Source organism: Thamnophis sirtalis, unplaced genomic scaffold, assembly GCF_051295495.1.
Source record: "Thamnophis sirtalis isolate CommonGarterSnake01/CBP01778 unplaced genomic scaffold, rThaSir2_p1.2 scaffold_5, whole genome shotgun sequence".
Lineage (NCBI taxonomy): Eukaryota > Metazoa > Chordata > Lepidosauria > Squamata > Natricidae > Thamnophis > Thamnophis sirtalis.
The window spans coordinates 118,869,624-118,877,560 of record NW_028261385.1 but is presented as its reverse complement, the minus strand read 5'-3'; positions in this window follow the sequence as shown (position 1 = coordinate 118,877,560).

Here is a 7,937-nt window from a genome sequence, read left to right as displayed (position 1 = left end):
TATGTGTGTGCGTGTGTTTCTTCACAGCAGTGGGGTCAGTGAGGCAGGGGACAAGGTGGCGGAGCGCGGCAGCAGCAGGGACGTTCTCGCAGCTGTGTCCGACAGGCCAGGCATCTTGCGTTTATGTCTACCATAAACGCAAGACACCTGGCCTGTTGGACACAGTGGTGGGGACAGAGGAGGTGGGGGACGTGGCAGCAGCTGGCAAAGAAAGGGGAGAGGAGGAGGAGGAGGAAAGGGGGAGGGGAGCAGGACGGGGCTCCCAGTGGGGGGGAGAGGACTGCCCCTCTCTTCTCAAACAAACTCTCTCTCAAATTGAGAGTTTGTTTGAGTGAAGTGAAGAAAGAAACACATGCACACATGCACACACACACACACACAAACACACAAATTCCTCACAATAAAAAATTACAAATTAAATTACAATAATTTTGAATTTTCCCCCCCTCCGTCCAATCCACATACATTTTCCAGCTGTGGATTTCAACTCTCTTCTTGTCCGCCTGCCAGGATGAAAATGTAAAAAATTAAATAAAAAGGCAACTTAGGCACGATTTGCTGCTGCCAGATCAGGAGGCAGAGAACCACGTACCTCCTTTGCATAAGGAATTTTTAGCCTTTTAACCCTTGCTTAACTCTGAGCAAGGGTTAAAAGGCAAAAAATCCTTATGCAAAGGAGGCCCATAGTTCTCTCACCTCCCCATGCAGTTAGCACTAAGCAGACTCAGAGTCATCCACTGTGACTCTGGAGTCTGGCAGCAACTACCTTAGCCTTTTTCCTTTTAATTATTCTTTTGTTTTCCTCATGACACTGGTGAGGCCCCACCTCCCCTGCCTCCCCTGACTGCACGTCCCTGCTGTGTGTGTGTGTGTGTGTGTGTGTGTGTGTGTGTGTGTGTGTGTGTGTGTGTTTGTGTGTGTGTGTGGCTTAAGTCTATCTCCACTTTCCTGAGCAAAACAGGTGGGGTATCTAAACATGATGTTATGACTCTAGTTAGTGCAATCTTGCAATTCAGATGTGTCTCATTGCCTTCTTTACAGCCATGGGTTGTGACTACCTTGCCCTCATCCAAACTAGAAGATATTTTGCTTTTTAACATTTATATTACTCCTCTTAATAAGAACAATCTGGTAAAGAGTATTTTGGAGCACATAAAAAGAATGATCCGTAGTGGTTTGACAAACATTCCACAGCTGCAATTATAATATGTGGGGATTTAAATACTAGGATGGGACCAAATGATACTACATTATTTCACCAATTTAAGATCCATTATGTGGAGAGTATATTAGAGGAACCCTTGTGCTTTAGACAATTTAAAAACCTAAAAGCTAACTGAACTTGTCTATATGCAAGACAGGTGACTGCACATCTGAACCCATGCATCCTTAACGGTTCCCTAGTTACAGTTAGGTTATTTGCATTATCCAGTATTTGTAAAGTTGACAACGTAGGCTGATAATTTTATACACCCAATTGTGTCTCTTATTTTATTTTAATATCCTCTGTGTAATTAGTATATTTTGACTTACTAAATGATGATTCTTCTTTAATGATTAGTCAAGAATCTCTTTAATAACAGATACTAGCTCAGAATTACGTATCCTCATAGCGCCCTCTAGTAGTCAGACTATTATTTATTTATTTATTTATTCCTGGCCAATCAGAGTCCTTAAAATCAGCAGATTTCAACCACCCACAACAAAATATTAAAGAGCAGCTAATTATTTTAAAAGTAGTAGATTAAAGCCACAAATTTATCCTTATATTTCAAAAGAAAGAATGTTCCATGTTTCCTTATTTTGACTACCTGTAGCAATCTTCTCCCTGTGGTTAAATAGTAGAGAAGAAGTCTCAGAAATGGCATGCCAAGCTTCAAAAAAGAGTAGTAATCTGTAACTATGGAGAGTCTCTTTTAGCTTGTAAAGGTAATAGTCTCATAAATTGTTTAAGAAATGAAGGTAATGGCTTATTATTCATTTGAAAAATAAATTCAAAAATGGCTTTTTTAGCCAACAATGACATGATTTCGAGCCCTCCCAGTTTCAGCCCACCAGTTGTTCTGGAAGCTCATCTGAAGCATGTTCCTTTTGTTGTTGTGTTGAAAAAAATGTCCAGAGAGAGGAGATTCTCTGGGTGTGTGAGATTGTCATGGTAGCCAATGATGGGAGTGGAAACCAGAGCTGGAAGAGCTTGAGGACAAGGAGAATCTGACCATGCTGACCCGCTGATGAAGCAAATGATGACATTTGAAGCCCATGCCGTGGCTGCCACCTGCGAGTCCTGGCAGACCCCAGATCAGGAACATGGAGGATGGGTGTCAGCACTGGAAATATAATGATTATTACAACTATAATCAATCACGGAAAGGAAACTGGCTCAAATATCTGACCAGTTTACATGCAATATTGGCCAGGCAACCGAATGTAATTTTACAAAAGGGCCAAATTGATGAATGGTTGACAACTGGAAAAACATACTTGATTCAGAAAGATGCAACTAAAGGAACAACACCTGAAAACTACAGACCAATAACATGCTTGCCAACCTTCAAATTACTACAGACCAATAACATGCTTGCCAACCTTCAAATTACTCACAGGCATTATTGCAGACAACATGATGGATTATTTGGAAACAAACAACATCTTGCCAGTAGAGCAAAAAGGCAACAAAAGAAGGAGCAGGGGCACAAAAGATCAGCTCCTAATTGATAAAATGATATTAGAAAATTGTAAGAAGAGAAAAGCAAATTTGAATATGGTCTGGATTGATTACAAAAAGGCATTTGACTCACTGCCACATAGTTGGATCATAAAATGCTTAGAAACAACTGGCATTAGCAAAAATATTACATCCTTTACTGAAAAGGTGATGAAACAATGGAGAACTGAGTTGGCAGTAGGGAATGAGATCTACGGAATGGTTAATATCAAGCGAGGAATTTTCCAGGGTGATTCACTTTCACCTCTTCTCTTCATCATCGTAATGATCCCACTATCAGTAATCTTTAAAAAAAATGAAATTAGGCTACCAAACAGCCACAGAAGCTGAAAAAATTTCACATTTACTACATATGGATGATTTGAAACTCTATGGAAAGTCAGAAATAGAAATCCAATCATTGACAAACAGAGTCCGAGTATTCAGCACCGATATTTCAATGCAGTTTGGCATGGAAAAATGCACCATTGTATCCATAAAAAGGGGCAAAATCACTGCATGTGAGGGAATTGAAATTCGCAATGGCCAACTAATTAAATGCAACGAAAATGAAGCCTACAAATACTTAGGCATTCTGCAGTTGGATAACATCCAGCATGGAGAAGTAAAACCTATTGTCAGGCGAGAGTACACCAACAGAGTTAGGAAAATTTTGAAATCTAAATTGAATGGTGGAAATACAATCAAGGCCATAAATACGTGGGTAATACCAGTTATAAGATACACAGCTGTGGGTGGTGCCTAATGAAGGCATTGCAAAACAGATTTAAAATTATTTGAACTGCACAGCAATCCATTATTGTACAATGTACAGGAATGTACATTGGGTTATGAAATCCTCTAGCTTATTAATAATATTTCAGATAAGGAATCAAGCAAACAGAACCATTTAGTCCACAGGTGTCAAACACGTGGTGTCACATTGCCATCACTTGCCATTTCATAATGTTTTTCCTATTCACTGTGCTGGGATGGGCGTGGCCTGCATATGACACATCCAGCCCACGGGATTTTTCTCACTTGTCAACAATCTGCTGATTTTGCTGCTAAAGCTGATTCTTTGGCATTGTTGCTCCCTGGTTATGAATGGGAGCATGTAGCAATGACTGAAGACCGCTTTCAGATGAATGTAGACCCATCTACACTAGGAAGAGGAATCTTGAAGATTGCAGTTTCCCTTGGAAGTGGTAAAAAAGGCACCAGTTTGCTATCTTTCCTCTTGGCAGTTTGTTTTCTTAAGCATGCCATTTTTAAAAAAGTATTTATGTTATTTTCCTTGCTTCCTCTTTCTAAAAGCTGATCGGCTAATTGAAGGCTGATTTATTGTAACTCCCTGATAGACTTTACCCTGGTTTGCTTGTCTCTTTCCTTTGATCTATTTTCTAGCTCTGAATAAGTTTCATTTTTCCATAAGAAAATCACAGTGTGTTCCTGGGTAATGAAAATGTTTTCACTTGATTTACATTTTTATTGGACATTCATTACAGGGATTTTGTATTTTATTACTTTGCAAAAAGTGTGGAGCTTGTTTTTTAATCTTTCTTTTAATTTTGGATCAAAGTATCCAGAAAATACTTTCCCTGCTTCTCTATTTTCTTATTGTGATGGATATTAATTTTTTGCATGTTTCCTGTGTTTAAAGAATTCTCTTATCTACCATTGCTAAATTACATAAAACAATAAGATATCAGATTACAGACACATATTACAGTGGCTGGCATATGAAAAAATAACACATGGTAATGTGCAATTCCTACTTGAAAGTTTTTTTTAAAAAAAGTTGAATGAAATGGTAATGGCTTCAGAAAATATTCAGATACAAGTAAATGCAGATAAATCAGATTCACGAAAGGAATGTGATCTGAAAGTAACAGAGTCATTGTCAAGAAATATTTTATTATTTATTTATTTATAAACTTTATTGGCCACCCATCTTACCATAGAACGAAACTTTTAGGCACAGAGTGCCCAAACCGGAAGGCATGTGATCGTGCACCAGAGCCCTGGAAACCCAATGACCAGCTTGCCAGCATGCATGCATGCCTTGGAAACATGATGACCAGTTGGCCAGAGCACATGCTCATGTTGGAAACATGATAGCCAGCTGGCTGAACTGGGGTGATGGCGTGTATGCCCACAGAGAAGGCTTGGCATACTACCTCTGGCATGCGTGCCATAGGTTCGCCATCATGGTCATAGGGTAACTCTAGGCAGCCTACAGTGACATACAGAGTTAAAACATAAACAGTTAAAATTAGACGTTAAAACCAAGAACATATGGGGAGGGGGGGGCAAAGTGGGGACGGGGAAGGAGGGGTCAGTCAACCACCTACATATGGACCCTACAGACTTAGAACTCTCTGAGTTTACTGCCTGCCTGATGTTCAAGCCTGCAAGAGCAGAAAACTGAGTAGATAAATAGATAAATTAGTCTTCCTTGAGAGGAATGAAGAAAATTGAGGAATGGATTTATCACATTTAACTGGAAACCAATTTCATCTGGATTTTTGGGGGAAGATAGATCAACTTTGGATATTGAACATTATATTTAACCAGACAATTATTGATAAGAGGTGGTATTAAGAAGGAAAAATGGATATTTGATCCAGGATGAATCAATGCTAACTCTTGGAATGATTTGGAATAGGTAAGAAGCCGTGGTAAATTTTCTACAAGTTGATTACAATAAAAGTTTGTTAACAGAGGATTTTGAAACTTTAATCTTGCTTTTTTAATATTATTATCGTTCTTGTGGAAGGAGCCAGACAGGGCTCAAGAGGTGGGTCAGATGTGTCATCAGTCTAGAGCAGTGTTTTTCAACCTTTTTTGTGCAAAGGCACACTTTTTTCATGAAAAAAATCACGAGGCACACCACCATTAGAAAATGTTAAAAAAATTTAACTCTGTGCCTATATTGACTATATATAAAGTAATTTTCTCACGGCACACCTTACACTATGTCACGGCACACTAGTGTGCCGCGGCACAGTGGTTGAAAAACACTGGTCTAGAGTACCTTTGTGGCCACAAAAGTCCAGTGCACCTTGAATTCCATTGAGTCTTGTCTATTGCCAATTGTCTATTGCCAATTTGCCTTCACCATTAGTAATTCAGATTCTTGAAGAAAACCTACGTTTGCGATAAACCTTTTTATTCACTTGAACTGCTCTGACCTCTGATTTTCCTGTCTTTGACATTAATGTGAACTACTAGTCATAGCTTCAGAGCCCAGAACTGCAGCAAGAGTGGACAAGGTGGCTGTACACTCTCTCAGCAAGTGGCAAGATGGCATTGCAAATGTGCAATTTTTCACCAACTGATTCAACAAGTTCACATCCTGTCTCAAACTGGTCTTCCAAAACAACTACAGACACCTGCCTCACCTGTCCTTTCCTAGGAGGAGTCGTAATTTACTTAAATTACGTAATTAAATTAAGTAATTTACTTAAAAGCTGTCATTAATGTGATAGAATAGGAAAATAATTGCTTACCATTTAACTTGTGAAACAACTCAGATAAAGCAACTGGTTTCCTAATTGATGGAGAAATTGAAATTGGAGGTATAATTTTATACATTGATAAACTAGGAGTTTAATTTTATTGGTATGCAAGGGCAGATCTGCAAATCAACAAAGTGGTTCATATATCACATTTGGCCATACGGTGTTTTGTTTGGCTTCTGGGAAGCCAACCAATAGTGGTGTCTTCAACAAAAGGGAGATTAAAAATCATTCAGTAATTTACTCTGTTCTTAGCTAGATTTCAGTTGCTTCCTTTCTGTGATTGATTATAGTTGTAATAATCATTATATGTCCAGTGCTGACACCCATCCTCCATGGTCCTGATCTGGGGTCCACCAGGACTTGCAGGTGGCAGCCACAGCATAGGGTTCAAATGTCATCATTTGTTTCATCAGCAGGTCAGAAAAGAGTCATCTGGGCCAACAACCTCAGAAAGAGGACCCCCAACCTAAGGTGATGAAGAGTCCTACCAATGGGGAGGCCTTGGAGGAGGAAAATGCCAAAGATGACCCAATGGTGAGTGCACCCATCCATCCCTTTGCCTTCCAAGCCAACCTCCAAGTACCCGAAACGGGGTTGGAAGGGGAAGATGAATAGGGTGACCAGACGTCTCGCATCTGGTGGGACAGGCACGCCTTTTCATAATTTTCTCAAAAAAAAAAACTGCTTTATTTTGGCGCTCACAGCTCTCTCGCTCCCCCGCCCATCCGCTGCTGCTCGCATGGGCTGGGTACTGTAGCAAGTGAGTGAGCGGATGGGTGGGGAGCAAGTGAGTCGCTCATTCGTTCCCCCGCCCATCCGCTGCCACTCCCATGGGCTGGGTACTGTAGCGTGTGAGCGAGCGGATGGGCGGGGAATGAGTGAGCCGCTCATTCGTTCCCCCACCCATCTGCTGCTGCTTGCATGGGCTGGGTACTGTAGCGTGTGAGCGGGCAGATGGGCGGGGAACGAGTGAGCCACTCATTCGTTCCTCCGCCCATCCACTGCCACCCGCATGGGCTGGGTAACCTAGTTAGAACTTTTTTGGAGTCTGGCAGCGCGTGGCTGTATCGTCGGAATGGCGCAAGGACAGGTTGGTTTTTGCTCTTTCTCCTTCACACATTTGCCCGCATTCCCCTTCTTTCTTTGCAGGCGTTCCAGGCATGCATGGCAGTAAATTTAGCTTTTTAATCTTTCACGTGTGTAAAAGGTCTGAGGGGGAGCTCATTGTCCACGGGAAAAACTTCGGGGCAAATTCTGTTTACGCGGTGGTCTTGAGATGCGCAAAAGTAGGGAAGGGAGGGAGGGCAGCGCTAATGGATGCTCTTTCTCCATCGCGATCTCTCTTTTGATCTGTGACCACGAGCCGTTCCTATTGGCCATTTCCCTTGTGACATCTGTATCAGGCACCGGGCTTAGTTTCCGTATCTTAAGAGAGACCAGAGATCGCGGGGTTTCTTGTATGCTGCAAGGAGAGGCAGAAGCCAAAAAGAGCCGGGCCTGCCTTCTCGCTACCCCCGCTCCGCCCCGGTCACCGGGGATGGGGACAGCTCTCCGCTAGACTCACTGCCAAACTGGACAGGGAAAGGGGAAAGCTGTTCCCACCAGCCGAAGTCAGAACCATGCTGTGACCAAAGTTTGGAGAAAAATGGTGTGTGTGTGTGTGTGTGTGTGTGTGTGTGTTTGATTGAGCGAGGGATCTGGTAAGGGAA